The sequence below is a fragment of the Sciurus vulgaris genome (assembly GCF_902686455.1).
Source record: "Sciurus vulgaris genome assembly, chromosome: 1".
NCBI lineage: Eukaryota > Metazoa > Chordata > Mammalia > Rodentia > Sciuridae > Sciurus > Sciurus vulgaris.
This window is the reverse complement of record NC_136461.1, coordinates 116,235,642-116,256,427: the sequence shown is the minus strand read 5'-3', so window position 1 is coordinate 116,256,427 and position 20,786 is coordinate 116,235,642. Positions and strand designations below refer to the sequence as shown.

Below are 20,786 nucleotides of genomic sequence, written 5' to 3'. Positions count from 1 at the left end.
GGGCTGGGTTCCTCCCTCAGGCAAGTAAAGCAAGCTGTAAAATTTGAAGGCACATTTTAAAATTGTTTAAAATCCTCCCAATGTGTTTCCTGTCTGGCGCAGTGTGCAGGCGTTGTGATTTGTGAGCCTGTGTGGCCTGCAGTAGTGTTAACGAGGGAGGTAGAGGTAGAGATGCCTAAAAGCCGGAGAGTATCAGGGGCGAGAAAAGAGGCCCGTTGTTGGTCAGGGTGTGTGTTCCTGGTGTTGGAATGCATGTAAAGGGGCCTCCGTCCTCAGGAGGGTGCTTCAGTTAGTCTGGGAAATTAGCATCTTTTTAAAAACCACCATATTATAAATCATTAGTTAAAGGCCTTGAGGGCTAATAATGCAGGTATGTGATTTTTACTTCTGAAGCAAGTAGGTGCGATGATATTTGACAACACTTCATAACTAGAACATAGCAGCGCACAGTTTGATAAATGAGCTGTGGAGGAGGAGCCCGGCCCCCGGCGCAGCGTGGCCTTCCACCTTGGCGTAAGCTGTTCGCTCTTGCTGCGATGCTTTCGCCAGCTGTCAGCATCCTCCTCATCCTTCCCGCCTGGCTCCGTACCACCTCCCCACAGTGCGAATTAATCACTCCCTCTTCTGGGCCCCTGTGACATTTTGTCTTTTACAATGTTTACTTTGTTCCTTCTCTTCTGGAAATTTAGCTGAATATGTGTCTGTCCCCATGGCAAGTTCTTTGAGGACCGGAACAGTGTCCTTCCCTGCAGCTTCGCGTGCCCAGGGTGGGAGCTCGGTCAATGTTTATGAATTAAATGTGGTTGTTGTTTGGTTCTTTTAAAAGAGAATTCCTTTATTTATTTATTTTGGTACTGGGAATTGAATCCAGAGGGGCTTTACCACTCAACCATATCTCTAGCCTTTTTTATTTGTATTTTATTTTGAGACAGGGTTTCTCAGTTGCTCAGGACCTCACTAAGTTGCTGAAGTTGGCCTCAAACTTGTGATTCCTACCTCAGCCTCCTGAGAAGCTGGGATTATAGGTGTGTGCCACTGTGCCCGGCTAGAATTACTTTGCTAAAAGGAAGACTATGCTGGGCGTGCAGGTACATGTCTGTAATCCCAGCCACTTGGAAGGCGAGGCAGGAGGGTCGTGAGTTCAAAGCCAGCCTCAGCAATTAAGTCAGAGGAGACCCTAAGCAACTCAGTGAGACCCTGTCTCTAAATAAAATATAATAATGGGCTGAGGATACATCTCAGTAGTTAAGGGTCCCTGGGTTCAATTCCTGGTAACAACAACAACAAAGGAAAAAAAAAAAAAAAAAAAAAGATTATTGACATGAACTTCAACTTTGGAAAAACCATCAGATTTTAGGATATTTAAAAATTTTCATACTCTGAACTTTGCATTGTTTAGAGTATAGATATAATTGTACTGAATTTACAATTGATAGAATTCAAAAATCTAATAGGAAAAAAGCATGGTTTTATTTTCATTATGCTGCATAACATTTATCATATTAGAAAATCCTGTTAGGGGGATAACATTTGTGGGGAACAAGATCTGTGGCATACTTGTCTTTATCATGAAATTTCCTGGCCCTTAATTGATGAAGGATGGTGGCGCTTCAGTAACTGGGCACTATTCCCTGCGGTGACTCCTAGGGACAGGCATTGTGGAACACAAAGCTGAATGCAGATGGAATACTTGATTTGGATGAATAATTCAAAGGCAACCAAACTGCAGCCTCGTTAAATGGAAATGCTAAAGGGAGTGGCAATCTATAAGTCTAGCCATTGTGTTTGGCTTTCAAAAACAAATCGCAGAAAGAAAGGAGAAAAACGGCAGAGCCTTGGTATTACATAGCTAGCCTGTATTGAAGGCACTGGGCCAGGGGCCAGGGGCCTGGAGCGGTCCTCAAGTGAAGGTGGGTATTCATGCCCTTTCCTTAACTTCCCTGCCACCCCCAGGACGTGGGGCAAGGAAGAAACAGGTGCTTGGGGGCTAGGCAGACCCAGGGTTTAAATACTAACTAGTAGTGATCTTGAGTCTCAGCTCCCTCAACTGTAAAGTGTAAGGAATCATAAATCCCTCACAGGGATTGGTGACACTCTTGTAAACTGCCCAGCAGAGCACCTGGCAGCTGTATGTAAGGAGGCGGAGAGTTCCCCCACTTTGTTCCAACCCCTCCTCTCAGTCCTCCTATGCTGCTTTTTTTTTTTTTTTTTTTCCTGTGTGCGGTACTGGGCATTGAACCCATGGGCACTTAACCACCGAGCCACATCCCCAGTCTTTTTAATATTTTATTTTGAGACAGGGTCTCACTAACTTGCTTAGGGCCTCACTGTGATGCTGAGGCTGGCTTTGAACTTGAGATCCTCCTGCCTGGGCTATCTGAGTTGCTGGGATTACAGATGTGTATCACCGTGCTTGGCCCTATGCTGCTTTTTAAGTTTAAGCTGCTCTAGCAAATGAAAGCATAGAATGGGCCTGAGTTATGGTTTGGATGTGAGGTATCCCCCAAAAGCTCCTGTGTTAATGCAAGAATATTCAGAGGTGAAATGATTAGATTGCAAGAGTTGTAACCCAATCAGTCTATTTAGTTTGAATGGACTGACTGGGTGGTAACCGTAGGCAGGTGGGGCATGGCTGGAGGAGGTGGGTCACTGGGGATGTGCCCTGGAATGATTCATCTTCCCTGTGGTCCCCTTCCCCTCTCTCTCTGCTTCCTGGCTGCCATGAATGGAGCAGTGCTCCTCCACCAGGCTCTTCCTGCATGATATTCTGCCCCACTTGGGTCTAGAACAATGGAGTCACCAGACAATTGACTGAAACTTGAACTGTGAGCCCCAAATAAATTTTTCTTCCTCTAAGTTGTTCATGTCAGGTATTTTGGTCAGAGTGACACAAAGTTCACTAAAACACCCAGTGAAATCTGAGTTTTGAATAAACAATGAATGATTTTCTAGTATGTGTGGTGTAATATTTGGGACATATTATGTTTTTAAAAAATTCATTGTTTACCCAGAATTCAAATTCAGCTGGGAGTTCTGTAATTTATCTGGCAATACGAGGTTAAGTTCCACATCCTCCATGAAGGAGGACCTGGTGACAGCTCTACCCTCTGAACTCCTTTGGCCCTTCATGACTCGACACTGGCCTGATCTCCAGGAAGCAGCACCACTTTTACTTATTAATAATAATACCTGTGACTACTTGTTGACCATCTGTGATATCCCAGGCACGTAGGAGCTTCATACAATCTATCATATTAACCCTCACAGTGACCCACATTGCTGGAATAGGTGTCCTCATGAAGTCCCTGGAGCATTAGTGCCCTGTAGCTGGTACATGGTCTCATTGTACTTCAGGGTCAAGTCTGCAGAATGGATTGCCAAGCCCACACTGCTGCTCCCAATAGGCAGTGACTAGGTCTGCCCCTGAGAGCTCTGCCAGTGCCCCTACATGGCTGAATCTGCCCAGATTTTCAGTCATAGGGAGTGACTCATGGGGAGTGACATTCCAAAGAAGCAACACTCGTATCAGAATAGATTTGGAGACCATGGGATTGTGATCTGTTTCCTGAATCCTAAACCATGTGTGGCAAAGATATGGGTTTTCAGACAAGAACAAGGAAGTTTATAAACTTCTAGAAATTTCTAGACTGTTGTTTGCTTTAGTGTGTGACCTCTAGCATTGCTTGAGTTATTGTGCAACTCGCTCCTGAGCAAAGTTCTATTGGACATAGCTTGTGATATGTGTGGTGTGATCTGTGATACATAGCGTGTGTGGCACATGGCAAAGGTAGGGGCTGGCTAGGACTGAGGGTATCTCCATTCCTGTGGAATATTGTTTATTCGTTTGTTTTGGTTTACGTTTGGGAGTCACATGAATGAGGTCCTTTTCAGAGAGGACATAAAGTATAATTAAGTAACCCTTTTTTCTTTTGGTATTGGGGATTAAGCCTAGGGACACTTTATTACTGAACTACATTCCCAGCTGTTTGTATTTTTTATTTTGTGACTGACTGAGTCTTACTAAATTGCTGAGGCCGGTCTCAAACTTGCAACCCTTCTGCCTCAGCACCCAAGTTGCTGGAATTACAGGCATGTGCTACTGTGCCCAGCTTCTTAAGTAGCCCCTTCTGATATCTGATCTTTGTTCTGTGGAGGTTCTTTTTCTTTTCTTTTTTTTTTTTTTTTTTTTTTTTTTTTATGTTTTGATACTGGGGATTGAACCCGGGATGCTCTACCACTGAGCTACATCCCTAGGCCTTTTATTTATTTATTTAATATTTGAGACAGGCTCTCAAGAAATTGTTGAGGTTGGTCTCAAACTTGTGATCCTTCTACCTCAGTCTCCTGAGTCTCTGGGATCACAAGTGTGCCCTACCCATCTGGTCCTGTGGGTATTCTTTACCCAGACACAGAGAATCTGGGTGTGAGCTTTCACCCCCTCCTAGGGAGGGGGCCAGGATATGTTTATGGTCACCAATTGGAAATATGGTCCCTTCTGTTCCTTCTGTTGTTTGGACTTCAGTTGTCATAGAAATGTTACTTCTTGGTTTGTATTTCTTCTTCTTCCTTGTCCATCTCTTCTTCCTCTTCCTCCTCCTCCTGTTCTTCTTCCTTATATTTATTAATTTATTTATTGGTACCAGGGATTGAAGCCAGGGGGACTTAACCACTGAGCCACATATCCAGCCCTTTATTATTTTTTATTTTGAGACATGACCTCACTAAAATTTCTTTCTTTTTAAAAACATTTTTTTAGTTGTAGGTGAACATAATAACTTTATTTTATTTGTTCATTTTTATGTGGTGCTGATGATGGGACCCAGTGCCTCATGCATGCCAGGCAAGTGCGTCTACCACTGAGCCATAACCCCAGCCCCTCACTAAATTTCTGAGGCTGGCTTTGAATTTGTGATTCTCCTGCCTAAGCCTCCTAAATCACTGGGATTACAGGTGTACATCACCATGCCTGGCTCTTTCTTATATTTTAAAGTTAGACAATTGTGGTATGTCAAGCACTTTTAACTCCCAGGACAGAAAGTGATCATAATGAGCAGGAATAGATATAGCTACAGATATACTTGAGTTGGGGGTGGGCTTTCATTTGGGGTAGGCTAGTTACCTCTCTTTTTCTCATTTCTCTTTTGTCCATTTTTATTCCTGTTCGAACTTACACATTTCTGGGGAATTGATTCTATTAGGGGTGGGGAGACTTAGGGGACCAGTCCTTGGGATAACCAAGAAGTGGGTTCCATTTCCATCCTGGGGTGAAGACTGAGGGGGCTAAAAGCCTTTCTCAGCTGAAATTCTTATAAATGGTGGAGCTGCAATTTGAACTTGGGTCTGACTTTGAGTCTTTAGCTTTTTCTGTGGTGACATTCAGATTCCATTTTTCAAAGACTTAGGGCAACACGAGGGGTTAATCACACAGTGTATTCTCCAAACCACCCTAAAATAACTGCAAATCATCATGTAATAGTAGTATAGCTCCCCAAGGATAGATGAGACCACATTACATGCCGGTTGAACATATTTTGGAAGATGGACAGCAGGTATGGTGAGGAAATGGATCTTTTGAGAGGGGAAGTGGCTCTAAACTGGGTGCCTGCAGAGTGAAATCCAGCCCAAGTGACTTCATTGGTTCTTTCAGAACCCGGGAGAGGAGTGAGACACCTCAGGGCAGGATGTCATCCAGGACTGGATATGGGGATAGGGTTGGGGAAGGGGATCTAGGGAGTTTTGGTCTCCAGGTCTTTCTAGCACTCACAGAAATGAAGGTAACTATACCCCTGCAAACCTTGCTCCATGGGAAACCTGCCCACTGCCCTCTCATTCCCTGAAAGATTTCCTTAGGGTTCCTTTGTAAACACTATCTATAAACTGCGGACTCACAAATGTACATCTGAGCCGGGCTTCACCCACTCTTCCCATTTGTGGGCTCACCACCTACTCAGCATTTCCCTTGGATGTCTAATTGGTACCCCACATTCTATGCCACCTAAGTATATTCTAGATTTCCACCCCATGCCCACTCCTCTCCCTGAGTCTCATACCTCAGAAAATTGCACCACCAAGACGGGTGTGCAGACCACTGGTAGAGCACTTGCCTAGTCTATCAGAGGCCCTGGGTTCCATCCCCAGCACCACAGAACAAAATAGAACGAAAATGGCACTCCATAGCAGCCAAAACAGAATACTACAGAACAAAACAATCAAAGTGTCATTCTTGGCTGTGTTCTTTCTCTTACCTGCCATTCCATCCTCTGAAAAACCTATCAGATTTCCCTTTGTGAAGGTCAAGAATCCACCCCAACTCAACCACCTCTACATCCACCACTCTGGGAAGAGCTGCCATTATCTCTGGCTGGACCTGGCAGTGGCTCCCCTTTTCTTTCTTGCTCCCACTCTCAGTCTAGACTCCTGTTCTTCACACACAGTTTAGAGATCCTTTTAAGTATAAATCTCTTGTGCTCCCCTGGCAAATCCACTAGTGCTCCCAGTCTGTCTGTCCATCTGTCTCTCCCTCCCTCCCTCCCTCCCTCCCTCCCTCCCTTCCTTCCTTCCTTCCTTCCTTCCTTCCTTCCCTTCCCTTCTTTCTATTTTTGGGATTGGGGATTGAAATCAGGGGTGCTTAACCACTGAGCCACACTCCAAGCCCTTTTTCATATTTTATTTAGAGAAAGTTTCTTGCTGAATTGCTTAGGGCCTCACTAAATTGCTGAGGCTGACTTTGAACTCATGGTCCTTCTGCCTCAGCCTCCAGAGCTGCTGGGATTACGGATGTGTACCAGCACTCCCAGCACCCCCAGCCATTTTTATTTTTATTTTGAGACAGGGTTTTGCTAAGTTGCTGAGGCTGGCCTCCAATTTGCATTCCTCCTGTCTCAGCTCCCAAGGTCACTAGGATTATAGGTGGGCACCACTGCACCCAGCTGAGAGATCTTTCCTAAGTACTCTAGCATGCACTTATGCATGCAGAGATCACAGATCTGCAGATGCACAGCTACTTTTCTTACTTGTATTTTCCTGTCTTTTCTTCAAAGCACTTGTCACTTCACTACCTGATACATACACACATGGTTGAACCTGGGTATCCACAGAGATTGATTCCAGGACCCTCCTTGGATATCCAAATCCACAGATGTTCAAGTCTTTTATATAAAATGGTGTAGTATTTACATATAAACCATACATATTTTCCTGTATGCTTTTTTTAATACCTTTATTTTATTTATTTATTTATTTTTATGTGGTGCTGAGGATCGAACCCAGTGCCTCATATGTGTGAGGCAAGCACTTTACCACTGAGCCACAACCCCAGCCTTCCTTTACTTTAAATCATCTTTAGATTACTTATAATACCTAATACAATGTGAGTGCTAGATAAATAGATGTTACACTGTATTGGTTAGGGAATAACAATAAGAGAAAACTCTGTTCATGTTCCAACTTTTCAGATATTTTTGGTTTGCAATTGGTTGAATCTGAGGATGCAGTACCTATGGATAGAGGGCCCACTGTATGCTTATCAATTCTTTGCTGCCTATTTTATATTGATCCCCAGTTGGTTATAAACTTCATAGGGCAGGAACTTTGCTTCCTACAGTAGAGAACAGTGCTGCTATGGAATGGTGCCCAGCATATAGTAGGGTTTTAAACCACAGGAAGGGCTTGACTGCAGACTTAGGAACACCAGGCAAAATGGCTTTGAGGAGCATATGGATAAAAATAACTATCTGGAGCAGGGAGCTGTGGTGCATGCCTGAAATCCAGCTACCCAGGAGAGTGAGGCAGGAGGATTGCAAATTCAAGGCCATCCTGTCTCAAAATAAATAATAAAAATGTCTGGCTGTATAGTTCAGTGGTAGAGTGTTTACCACTGAGTGTTTACCATGTGACAGGCTCTGGGTTCAAACCTCAGCAACCACCCCTCCCCAGCCCCCCAAAAAATCATTGAATAATGAGACTACTGCTCCTTTCTCCTACCTATTTTCTGGAAGCCAGGGTTATGTTCCCACAAAGAAGATTAGGTGATTCTTTTCTGGGGAAAAAAAGTCCATAGAATGGTCCTAGACAAAAGATCAACATTTAGAACAGATGAGAAAGCAACTAGGAGTTCCTTTATTCTTTTCTTCCATTCTTTCTGCCTTTTTCCTTTCCACAAATATTTACTGAACACTTCATATGTGCCTGATAATATTCTAGTGCTAGGACTCTATCCGCAAGCAAAACTGGCATAGATTCTTCCTTGAGGAGCTTATATTTAGTGAGAGTGCTATCACAAAGCTGGTTTGTAAACAGGGAGCAGTAGTACACCCCTGTAATCCCAGCAACTCCAGAGGCTGAGGCAGAAGGATCCCAAATTTGAGGCCAGCCTCAGCAATTTAGCAAGACTGTGTCTCAGAATAAAAAGGCTGGGGATGTAGCTCAGTGGTAGAGCACTTACCTAGCAGGCATAAGGCCCTGGGTTTGATCCCAAACACTACAAAAAACCAGAAGAAAGCCAAAAAGAAAGAAACAGGGCCATGGGGCTAGAATAAAGAGTGCTTTCAGTCATTCAATAACACAAAACATTGTTTCTCAGGAAGCTCCTGGAGATGTGCTCCACAAAATTCAAGGTAAACATAGAAAGAATGAGGCATGGGCTCCAGGAAGCTGCTCTAACACAGGAAGGAGAGAAAGGGAATTCCCAGAATGCTGATGGAGGGAAGCTCTGAGGAGGTAGCTGTGTATCAGAACCAAAGAGCAGTTAACCCAGATCAGACCAAAGGAACCAAGGGCTGTGGGAGGGAGTCTCCAAGTTAAAGGGGAGTGCTGAGCTGTTTGATGCGCTTGACTCTACTGGCTCTATTAGTAGAGTTAAATTAATAACAAATTTTAAAAACCCTAAAATAGGGAACTGAGCATGGTAGCACAGACCTGTAATCCCAGCAACTCAGGAGGCTGAAGCAAAAGGATTGATTGCAAGTTCAAGGCTAAACTCAGCAATTTAGCAAGACCCTGACTCAAAATAAAAAAATAAAAAGAACTGGGGATAAAGCTCAGTGATAGAGTTCACTGAGCTCAATTCCCAGTACCACCCTCTACCTCTCTGTCACACACACACACACACACACACACACACACACACACACACACACACTTAAATTAAATCAACCAGGCATTAAAAAAACTTAAATTCGTTTTTTAATACATTCACATAATTCAAAAACCAAAATGATTTTAACAGTGAATAACTGTGTGTACTCTGTCTTTTCCTGAAGCGGACAATTTTTTAAAAAATTAGTTTCTTATATATACTTTTAGTGGGTTGTTGGTCTTGTGGTTGAAAGAACATATATCAAGCCAGGCATGGGGATGACACCTGTAATCCCAGCGGCTCTGAAGGCTCCAGCAGGAGGATTGTGAGTTCAAGGTCAGCCTCAGCAATTTAGCAAGGCCCCAAGCAACTCAGTGAGACCCTGTCTCAAAAGAAAATATAAAGAAGGGCTGGGGATGTGGGAGGTTAAGTGCCCCTGGGTTTAATTCTTATACTAAAAGTAAAAAGAACATATATCATAAAATTACCATCGTCATTACTGAAGTGTGCAATTTAGTAGTGCTAACTATATTCACATTGTTGTAGTCTATGTTTTTTTAAAATAAGATGTAAACAAATAGGAAGGAACTACCTTGTTTTTCTTGCGTACTATACACATTGTTCTAGACTTTGTTTTCACTTCAGAATATATTCTGGTGCTTTTTCCATGGAGAGCTTCCTCATTCTTTAGTCCACTGGCTTAGTGTTCCATTGTGTGGATGTACAGTAGTTTATTTAACCAGTGCTCCATAGAAAGACATGTGGGTTGTTTCCAACACTCTCTTATTATTAATGAATACCACAATGAATAACTAGATACATACGTCATTACAAACGCACAGACATAGCTGCAGGACAAATTCCCAGAAGTGGGATTGGTAGGTTAAAGTGTAAATGCATCCGTAATTTTGTTTCTATCTTCAAATCTCCCTGTATGTGAGTTATTCTGCTCCCCTAACCACTGGCAGTGTGTGAGAAAGCCCGTTCCCTAAAGCCACATCAACAGACTGTGTTGTAAACTTTTGGATTTTTGCCAAGCTGATAAATGAGAAAGGCTGTCTCAATGTAGTTTTAATTTTCATTTATCTTCTGTGTGAGATAGAGCATCTTTTTAAAAATTTAAAAGCCATTTGCACTTCCTATCTGTGAACTGTTCATGTTCTTTGGCCATTTCTCTATTGGGTTGTTGGTCTTTCCAGTTCATTATTAACTCCAAGGAAAATGAAACGTTTTAAAAGAAATAGAACAAATCATAGCATAGTATATGGCTCAATTATGAATATATGTTACAATTTGATAGCCATCTAAATGCTAAATTGTGATGTTTGCACTTAGTTCTATTGAGAGATGGGGGTGAAGCGTGTGATGTCTGGTGTCTGTGAATTGAAGGGGAGGACACAGAGAACTAAATCCTCACCTTTTGTGGGGGCGAGTTAGTGAAGTCTAACTTTGGAAAGACAATAAAGGAAAAAAAAAAAAAAAAAAACATAAACAAAACCCAGCATACAGCCAGGCGTGGTATCACACACTTGTAATCCCAGCGGCTCAGAAGGCTGAGGCAGGAGGATTGTGAGTATGATAAGTTCAAAGCCAGCCTCAGCAATTTGCCTTAAGCAACTTATCGAGACACTGTTTCACAATAAAACATAAAAAGGACTGGGGATGTGGCTCAGTGGTTAAGTGCCCCTGGGTTCAGTCGCTGGTACCAAAAACAAAACAAACCAAAACAAAAACCAGCAGTGCAAGCATCTTATTTAGAAACATGAATGTGAAAATCAGAGGAAGCAACTAGAAGGTTTGAGGGTAGTTACCTTTGTGTAGTGGGGCTGGGAGCTGAAGACAGGTGTGGCAGGGACTATGAGTTTTCATCAATTTGTTTAGTCCCATTTGACTTCTAAAACCTATATGCCAGTATGAGAAAATAAACATTAACTGTATCCAATTAAAAGGGACAGTGTATACATTACAATTTAAAGCCTCTCCTCACCAGGTATGGTGGTGCATACCTATAATCCCAGAGACCCCAGAAGCTGAGGCAGGAGGATCATGTTCAAGACCAACCTGAGCAACTTAGGGAGACCTCAGCATCTTAATGAGACCCTGTCTCAAAATAAAAAATAGAAAGGACTGGAGATGTATCTCAGTGGTAGAACACCTCTGTGTTCAATCCCCACTACCATAAATAAATACATACATAAATGAATAAATAAAAGTTCTCCCCCCACCTTTTTTTCCTGAAATGGAATCTAGCTAAATTGTCCAGTTTGATCTCCAACTCAGGCTCAACTGATCTTCTTGACTTAACTTCCTCAGCAGCTGGGACTGTAAATTTGTGCCACTGACCCCAGCAAGTCCTCTTCTTTTTATTTTAATTTAATTAATTAATTTATTTTTGGTACTGGGGATGGAACCTACCACTGAGCTACATCCCACAGGCTGTCTTTTGATTGTGGCCTAAACAGAATTGTCCTAAACAACTCAAAAACCTAACAAACACTGAATATTCAGACATCAGACAACAGGTAGAACAGAACAGTTGAGGATGGACACAGTGGCCCTTGCTTATAATCCCAGTGACTCAGGGAGGCTGAGGTAGGAGGATTACAGGTTTGAGGATGGCTTGGGTAACTTAGTGAGACCCTGTCTCTAAAAAAATAAAAAAATTTAAAAGGACTGGGGATGTAGTTAGATGATACAGCTCCTCTAGATTCCATCCCCAGTAAAAACCAAAGCAAAACAAAACCAGTCATCCCTGAGAGAGAAGACATAAACTAAGATTACCCAGATGCTTCTGCATAGGAAGCAGAGCTTGATGGTCTCTGAGTGAAGGAAGGGGAGCTGAGAGTTTGGGGAGGCCCAGGTGCTTACAGTTACATGGCAGAGTACTGAAGAAGAGAGGTGCATAGAGAGAGAATTATGGAGATCGGCAGAGTCCCCTTCAAGTCTTTGTGCTTCATGCTGAGTGGTGCCTGCAAGTGGGAAAATAACAAGTATAGGGAAAAAAAATCACGGGAAAGAAGCAGGCAATCCTCAGAGTTCATTTTGGGCCCAGAATACTTTGTGTTTCCAGAAGCCACAGTGGAAGACATCCTAACAATGATCACTTTGAGCCAATTATTAATGCAATGGCCTCTCAGTGCTAAATGGATTCTTCATTGCCTGCTCTGAAAATGTAGCTGAGCCGGTTAAAGTTTTCCTTTGCCAGCTAGAATAAGCGGACCTTTATCAGTAGAGGGCACTAGAGAGACGTTTTGCAGAAGGAAGACAGTGTCCTTCCTGATTCTGGGGTGCCTTCCCCAAAGGTTTCAGCAGCAGCTGCAGCTCCTCAGATGCAGTGGAGGGAAGGCTGCTTCCCGAATGCTGTGTCTCAACCCTAGGAAGGAACATTAACTGCTCCTTGTATCTACTATTCCTATATTCTCCTTTAAATTTTTCCCCTTCCCTGGGCGCGGGTGGCTCATGCCTGTAATCCCAGCGGCTGTGGAGGCTGATTTAGGGGGATTGTGAATATAAAGACAGCCTCTGCAAGGTCCTTAGTAACTCAGTGAGACCCTGTCTTTAAATAAAATAGACAACAGGGCTGGGGATGTGGTTCAGTGGTTAAGTGCATTTGGATTCAATCCCTAGTACCCAAAAAGGAGAAAAACAAAACAAAACCAAAATTCTCCCCTAGGCATGGTGGCACACACCTGTAATCCTAGAGACTTGCTGAAGCAGGGGGATCACAAGTTTGAGGCCAGCTTCAGCAATTTATTGAGACCTTCAGCAGTTTAGTGAAAACCTGTCTCAAAAAAATGTGGGGTGATGAGGATGTAGGGATGTAGCTCAGGGGTAAAGCATCCCGAATTCAATTCCCAGTACATGCCACACACCCCAATTTTTACATTTTTATTTATTTATTTATTTATTTATTTATTTATTTATTTATTTATTTATTTATTTATTTATTTATTTTAAGGAAACTGTATGTTGCCCACACAGGACCCAAACTCCTAGGCTCAAGTGATACTCCCGACTCAGCCTCCTGAGTACATGGAACTACAGGCATGCCCAGCACTTCCATATATATTCTTAGAGTTTTGTTGTTTTCTTACTAGCTAGTTCCTCCTGACTGAGATTCTCTTGTTACAGTTAATAATTCTTTACACTAGACTTTTCCTGTTCAAAGTACCATGTGGTTTCTGTCTCCTGACTGAATAGGGGCTGATACATGTGGCAGCAAATAGAATCCTCACAATGGTATTGCCTCAGTGGTGAGACCAAATCAGCTCTAGGCCAAAAGCTGTTTTTATCTTGCCAAATGGCACCTTAAAAAGCAAACCTTAGAAGAATCAATCTGTTTCCAAGTAATTTAGTCATGTTCCTGAACAAAGCTCAAAAATATTCAAAAGAATACAAGAAACCCATCACCAAACAACATAAAATACTCAATGTCTGGCATCCAATCAAAGAAGCAGGAAAATATGACTGAAAATAAGGAAAATAATAAATCAATATCACAGAATTAGTAAGCAGAGGCTTTATTTTATTTCATTTTTTGGTACTGGAAGTTTAACCAGGGGCACTTTACCTCTAAGCTACATTCCCAAACCTTTTTACTTTGAGACAGGGTTTCTATGAGTTGCTTAGGACCTTGAACTTGCAATCCTCCTGACTCCGCCTCCGGAGTTGCTGGGATTACAGATCTGTGCCACTATACCCAGCAAGCAGAGGCTTTATAAATAGCTATTTTTGTGTGTGTGGTGCTGGGAATTGAACACGCTAGGCAAGCACTCTGTCACTGAGCCACATCCCTGATCTTTTATTTTTATTTTTATTTTGAAACAGGGTCTCTAGCTACTTTGCCCAGGTTGGCCTCGAATTTGAAATCTTCCTGCCTCAATCTCTTGAGTAGCTAGAATTACAGGTGTGTGCCACTGCATCTGACTATAAGAGCTATTATTAAATATATTCCATTATGTTCAAGAAGATATAACATAAACATAATATAAAGAGATGTGAAAAATATAAAAATCCCCATTGACCATTCAGAGCTATATAGTACAATGTTTGAGATGAAAAATGTCCTGGGTAGAATTAAAAGCAGATTAGAATGCTGCAGAAAAGTAAGCTTTGTGAACTTGAGGACATAGCAATAGAAACTATCCAAAATGAACCACAGAGTAGAAAACAGATTTGAAAAACAAAAACAAAAATACATCTGGACACAGTGATGTGAGCTTGTAGTCCTGGCTATTTGGAAGGCTGAGGCAGGAGAATCTCTTGAGCCCAGGAGTTTGAGACCAGACCTGGCAACATATCAAGTTCTTATTTCAAGAAAACAAAAACAAAACAAAAAGATCTCTTAAAATACAAAAGTTAGAAAAATCAGTGAACTGTGGGAAAACATTAAGTAGTCATTATACCTGTTTGGAGACTCAGAAAGGAGGAAGGAAGGGTGACAGAAAAATATTTGAAGAAAAAATGGCCTCCAAATGTCCTAAGTATTTTATTTATTTTATTTTGTTTTATTTTTTGGTACTGGAGATTGAACCCAGAGGTTCTTTACCACTGAGCTACATCCCCAGTCCTTTTTTATTTCATTTTTAAATTTTGAGACAGGTTCTTCTTAAGTTGCTGAGGCTGACCTTGAACTTGTGATCCTCCTGCCTTAGCCTCCTGAGTTGCTGGGATCATAGGCATGTACCACCGTACCTGACTGGAAATGTTCTAATTTTGATGAAAACTATAAAACCACATATCTAAGAGGATCAACAAACCCTAAGCACAAGAAATATGAAAAAATCTACATTTAGGGCTGGACATGGTGGTGCACACCTATAATCCCAGAGGCTCAGGAGGTTGAGGCAGGAGGATCCTGAGTTCAAAGCCAGCCTTAGCAATGAGTCCCTAAGCAACTCAGAGAGACCCTGTCTCTAAATAAAATATAAAAATGGGCAGGGGATGTCAAAAAGAAAATCTTCAGAGCAGCCAAAGAAGGTAACATAAAGAAGGAAAACAGAAGCGGAGTTATCATCAGAAAAGATGCAACCCCAAAGATAGTAGAGCCATATCTTTAAGGTACAAAAAGATAAAAAAAGGCAACCTAGAATTCAGTTGGAGATATCTTTCAAATATGAAGATGGAATAAAGGCACTTTCAGATATTCAAAAGTGAAAGCATTCATCACCAACAAACCTGCACTGTAAGAAATTTTTTTTAAAGTCCTTCAAACAAAAGGAAAATGATACAAATGGAAATTTGTCTACATAGAGGAGTGAAGAGCCCCAGAAATGGTAATTCTGTGAGCTTTTTTTTTTTTTTTCTTATTTAAAAATCCTCTTTATTTTATTGAGACAGGGTTTCACTAAGTTTGCCCAGGATGGAACTTGTGATCCTTCCACCTCAGGCTCCCCAGTCACTGGGATAACAGGCATGTGTTCTGGTGTCTGATTACTAAAATTCCCTTTATTTGATTTTTAAAACCGTTTTGTTTGTTCTTTTTAGTTATACATGACAGTAGAGTATATTTTGACATCTCATAAATGGAGTATACCTTCCCATTCTTGTTTTTGTACATGATGTGGAGTTTCCCTGGTCGTGTGTTCATGTGTGAACATAGGACAGTTATGTCCCATTCATTCTGCTGCCTTTCCTATTCCCATCCCCCCTCCCTTCCCTTCATTCCCCTTTGTCTAATCCAGAGTAGTCCATTCTCCCCTCCCCGACTTTTGTGTGTTAGCATCCACTTGTCAGAGAAAACATTCGGCCTTCGGTTTTTTGAAATTGACTTATAAAATTCCCTTTAAAATATAGTTGAAAACAGGGCTGGGGCTGTAGCTCAGTGGCAGAGCGCTAGCCTTGCACATGTGAGGTGCCATGTAAAAATAAATAAAGATATTGTGTCTGTCCACAACTAAAAAATATTTTTAAAAAAGATAGTTGAAAACAAAACTAAAAATATATTGTGGGCCTTATAGAATGCATGGTAACAATGGCACAGAGGTGCTTGATGGGAATGAACATAAGGGCTAAGTGAGGTATATGATATTACTTTAACCAAAAGTTAATGTTTCATTCAGTAATCCTAAAAGAATCACACAAAAAAGTTTAGTTTAATAAACAAATAAAGGAGATAAAACAGAACGAAGGTCACAGGAGGCCCACTGGGTGGAATGTGGCTCCCCAGACACAGTTCTTTTGGACTCCTCAGCCCAGCAGGGTCCCACGGAGCCTCTGTGTTTGGGATGAAGCAAGTCCTCTTGGAAAACAACTTCCTTTTCTGCCACCTTCTGGCCTATTTTTAACTTGGGCTTCTAGTTCAAGGAGAATCTGTTGCTCTGAGACTCCCTCCTGTTACCAGTCTCCGTGGCCTCTCTGCTCTCTCCAGCCCTGAGAAGCTCGGGGGCTGCTGGATATTGGGGCTCCTCAGTCACTGGTATCAACAAAGGAGGCTCCTTCACTGTGGGTACCCACAGAAGGGCAGCCTCTCAGCAGGGGTGCAGGTGGGTTAGACTATCTCTAGGGGGTGCAATTCACATAGTTTGGGCACCGTGGGATCTGCACTGCACAGTGGTGCAAGAGCAACCAGCCTAAGCCAGGCATAGTGTGCATGCTTGTAATTCCAGAGGCCGAGGCAGTAGGATGGTGAGTTCAAAGTCAGTCTCAGCAACTGAGGAAGACCCTGTCTCTAAATAAAAAATAAAAAGGGCTGGGTATGGGTACAAAAAAAAAAAAAAAAAAAAAAAAAAAAAAAAAATCCTGCTTGGCAAGGAATAAACCACAGACTTGCTCCAGGAGTGGGTGTGTGCCTGCACAGAGGCACTCTGTGTGAAAAGGGTGCTCTCTTCTGTGAGTGTGAATGTTTTTGTGAGTTGATTCCAAGAAATATCAGCACAGTGGCCTCTGCCCTTTGGATCCTGCTGTCCCCTCTGTTTGGTCTATCTCCCCTGCCTAGTCCTCCCCACAAACACCTGCCCCCTAACTGGCAAGCTGCCAATCATCACTCAAGCTTCTGATCTCTCAGAACCTTCCCAGACAACCCTGCCTACAGGCCCAGTCAAATGGTCACCTTATTCTGGGTTGCATGCCTGGGGTTTAGCACCTGCTTGTGGGCGGTTTGCCCTCAAGGAGTGAGAATGCTCACAAGGCCTGATGTGGGGACCTTTCTAGGAGAGACTCCCCCTTTTCCCACTTCAGATCAGGTCCTGTCAGGCCCTGAGAGGCAGCCAAGTGACAGGCACACAGAGAGGTTAATGGTACAGAGAGGCCGGGCCTCAAGGGAGGCTGTGACCAGTGTGGGCAGTTCTGGTGCCCAGGTAGGCAGACATGGGTGTGATCCTACCCCTAGGGGGGTGGGGCAGCCTCTGTTGGTCTCCTTGGGTCCCTCCCCTGACCTCTAGGTCTGCTGTGTGTGTGTGTGTGTATACATAAGCGCATGTGGTGTGAGAAGAGGGGTCCCTCTGATCAGACAGCTCTGACTCTTCCCAGCAAGCACCCCCCACCTGCATTGTCTTTCCTTCATTGGTGAGGCAGGCTGGGGAGGACCTCTCAAGTCCCTGAAAGGAACTATGGTGGACACAGGGTGTGCACCCAGGTCTCTGTGTACACATGGATGAGAGCGAAAGCTCTCCCTGGGTTAGTGCCTGTGTCCTCAGACATTCTGGGGTCTTTGGGTTGTTTTTGTGTCTCTCCTTGCTGTTGATGTGACCTATAGGTTCCCTGGGGTGTGAACGTGGCACTGCTGTCCCCACACGGCTCCTCCCCCTTGTACTTTCCCAGACTCCCAACTTTGGTTTGGCCACTGCCCTTCCTGGCATGAAATGCTGTTTGTTTAGTTGGGACTGTCAGCCAATCTGTGTTAGAGAACTGTGTCATCTGTTGGATGCCAGCCCTCAAGTGTGTGACCCTGGTGACCCTAGATCCAAGTGTGACTCTGGGTGCCTGTGAGCCCTTCCCTTGTATGTGAGCTGGTGTTTGCCTGAGTGTGTTTGGCAGTGTGACATTAGCATGTGTGCCTGGTGCACATATGAGGATTTGGAATCAGTTTGAACACACACACCTGATGGGTGTGGAGGTGGGGATTAGTGTGTACCATGAGTAGGGGTGGAGGTGGCCTGTGTGCCTGAGCCCTTCTGCACTGGTCCTTCTGGCCCAGTGTGAGGCCTCTTCCACCTCAGCTGTGTAAACAAACCCCTGCTTCCCTCTCTGAGGCCCCTTCAGGGTTATCACCCCCTGCCCCTCCCTCCTGAAGAAGGGAGTTTGATTGACTGTGTGGGGTCGCAAGGTTGGGAGATTATATGAGTGGGCATGAATTGAAATGTGTGCAGTTGTGTGTGTGTATGAAATCTGAGCGTTCCTTAGTTACCAGCCTCTCAAGGGCAGGCTGGGGGACTCCTGACCAGTTGAGCCTAGCTCTCCCAGGTTCCTGGGCCAGTCCATCCACCCTTTTATAGCCAAGCTTGGCAACAGCCCTATAATTACCTGGGGCCAGACGCTATGGTGGAGGCCAAGAGTTTGGTGCTGACCCTCCAGGGAAGGGGCCATCTCTACCCCCACCAGGCCAAGCCAGAGGAGACTGGCAGAGGCCAGACTGCCCAGGGTCAGATCAAAGGTCAGCACCACCAGATTTTGCAAGAGCTTTCGCCCCCTGCTCCAGGCCCAAAGTCTCTCATCCTGATCCAGCCCCAGAACATCTGGACTTTCCCTTATGTCCATGTCACACTTCCCCAGTCCGGCATCCAGGGGCTGCAGTTACCCAACCTGTGTCCCCACCACCTCCCACCTATGTCCTCTAAGCCAGCGCATATCCCAGACCCAGCTTATGTCCCTCATCCCCATTCATGTCCTCTCTCCCAGTCCTTGTCTCCGGGTCCCAGTTTGTGTCTCCATTCCAATTCATGTTCCCTTCCTAGCCATATCACCATCACATCGGTGGATACCCCTGTCCCAATCTATGGATCCCCAGCCCAGCCCAGGCCCCCTGGTTTGCCAGCTGGACAGAACAAGGACAGTGAGGGAGAACGGGTAAGATTTGAGGACTGAGTAGCTCCGGGATGGGCAGGTGTAGACAGGTCCAAGTCTATTGCCAACCCCATAGCATTTAGAACTGGGGGAGGGAAAGAAGGAATGGGGGTAAGAGAAGTTCTGGAATGGAGCGGGGGATGGGTCTTTTCTGAGGCCTGCACTGCCTCAGGCCTGAGCATGAGGGATCTTGTAGAGCAGCCCCCTGCTCCCTCCAGTGGTCAACACCTATCCTCCTGTTTACACCACTAAATCTTCTCAAGCACCACTTACCCACATCCCAGCCAGGTGCATGTGGAACCTGACCTACAGTCCCCAGGTGAGTGTGTGAGCGCTGAGTGCATAGGCCACAATCAAGATCTCAAACAATCTGACACCTGACTACTCTGAATCTCATTCCTCAAGTCCAAATCTGGGTTCAGTTGTTTTTTGTGGCCATTTTTTTTTTCTTGTTTCCTTTTTATTTTCATGTATTTATTTATTTTACTCTGGGGAGAACAGGAAGGGGAAAGATGATATAAATTCTCTCTGGTGTCTGAAGGATTCACCTGAATTGATGTGACCTCTCTTGATGTCTTTGCCCAGGCAGAAAGATGAGACAATAGAAGGAGGAAGAAGACCCTGCTCAGGTGGGGTGCTGCCCATCTGGATCTGGCTCTCCCAGACCTCAGGCAGCAAAACTCATTGACTTGCACTTCCCTCGCCTCAGGGCCCTGTGCTTTGGGGTGGGGACAGCTAGAAGAGCAGAATGTCCAGGCCCTGGGGCACCATCTGGCAGCCAGCAGCAGATAATAAGAGAACCCCAGGTGCTGGGGTAGGGCAACTGGAAGGAGGTAGCTCAGCCAGGCTTCCCCTTCACCAGCTGGAGCTGTGCTGCCATCTGCCCCACACCCCTAGGGTCTTACTCAGTCCCACACCTGCAACTTTTCTATTCTGTTCTATTCTACCTAACCGAAGGTGTTGTCTGGTCTGTGGGTCTCCTTCCTTCCCTCTCACCAGCCAGGACACTCTGGGCTCTGCAGACCTTGGTGCCAGGCAGACTCAGGGTCATGGTGTCTATTCACCTAGGTGCTGAGCTCTCTTCCTGGTCCCCCTTGCCTGCTCTGGAAACTGAAACACTGTCTGAGGGGAAGGTCCCAGCAGGACTCTGAGCTTCAGGGGAAAGGGAACCTTTTTTTGGGGGAGGGGGTTTCTTTTTAGGGAAAGGGATTGTTGAGGGGAGTGGCACTTCCCTCCCTTGTCACAACCGAAGGGGTTTAAGAAGTTTCAAATAATACCAGATTTCAATTCCCAGGAAGATATGTGAATATTCCCTTCTGGGAGATCACAGAACGATAGAAGAAAAGTGGAGACCCAGGACTCCTGAATTCCAGTCCCGCATGCGACTTGCTTTCTCTGAGCCTCTGTTGTCACATGGGTGTGGATTGGCTCATCCAATCCAGATCTGAGATCTTTTTTTTTTTTTTTTTTTTTTTATTTTATTTTGAGTCAGGGTCTCACTGAGTTGCTTGGGGCTTCCCTAAGTTGCTGAGGCTGGGATTGAACTTGTGATCCTCCTGCCTTAGCCTCCAGAGCTGCTGGGATTACAGGTATGTACCACCATGCCCGGTCTGAGATCTTTTGATGTCTTTTTCCAAAAACTCCAAGTAGTATGAGAGGGAGTGACAGTTCATGGGCATGAAGGGAAGCAGTCTGGATTTGTGGGAAA

General features: G+C 44.1%; 1 long non-coding RNA gene across 1 annotated transcript in view; it reads left to right on the top strand.

Annotated features, from left to right (window-relative positions):
- LOC306637717 overlaps positions 1-20,073 on the top strand; it is a 35,733-nt gene extending 15,660 nt beyond the window's left edge. Inside the window, exons 2-3 of the long non-coding RNA XR_013757241.1 lie at positions 18,970-19,081; positions 19,664-20,073. This is a non-coding gene — a long non-coding RNA (uncharacterized lncRNA). The remainder of the gene's footprint in view (positions 1-18,969; positions 19,082-19,663) is intronic.
- Positions 20,074-20,786: the final 713 nt, after the last annotated feature.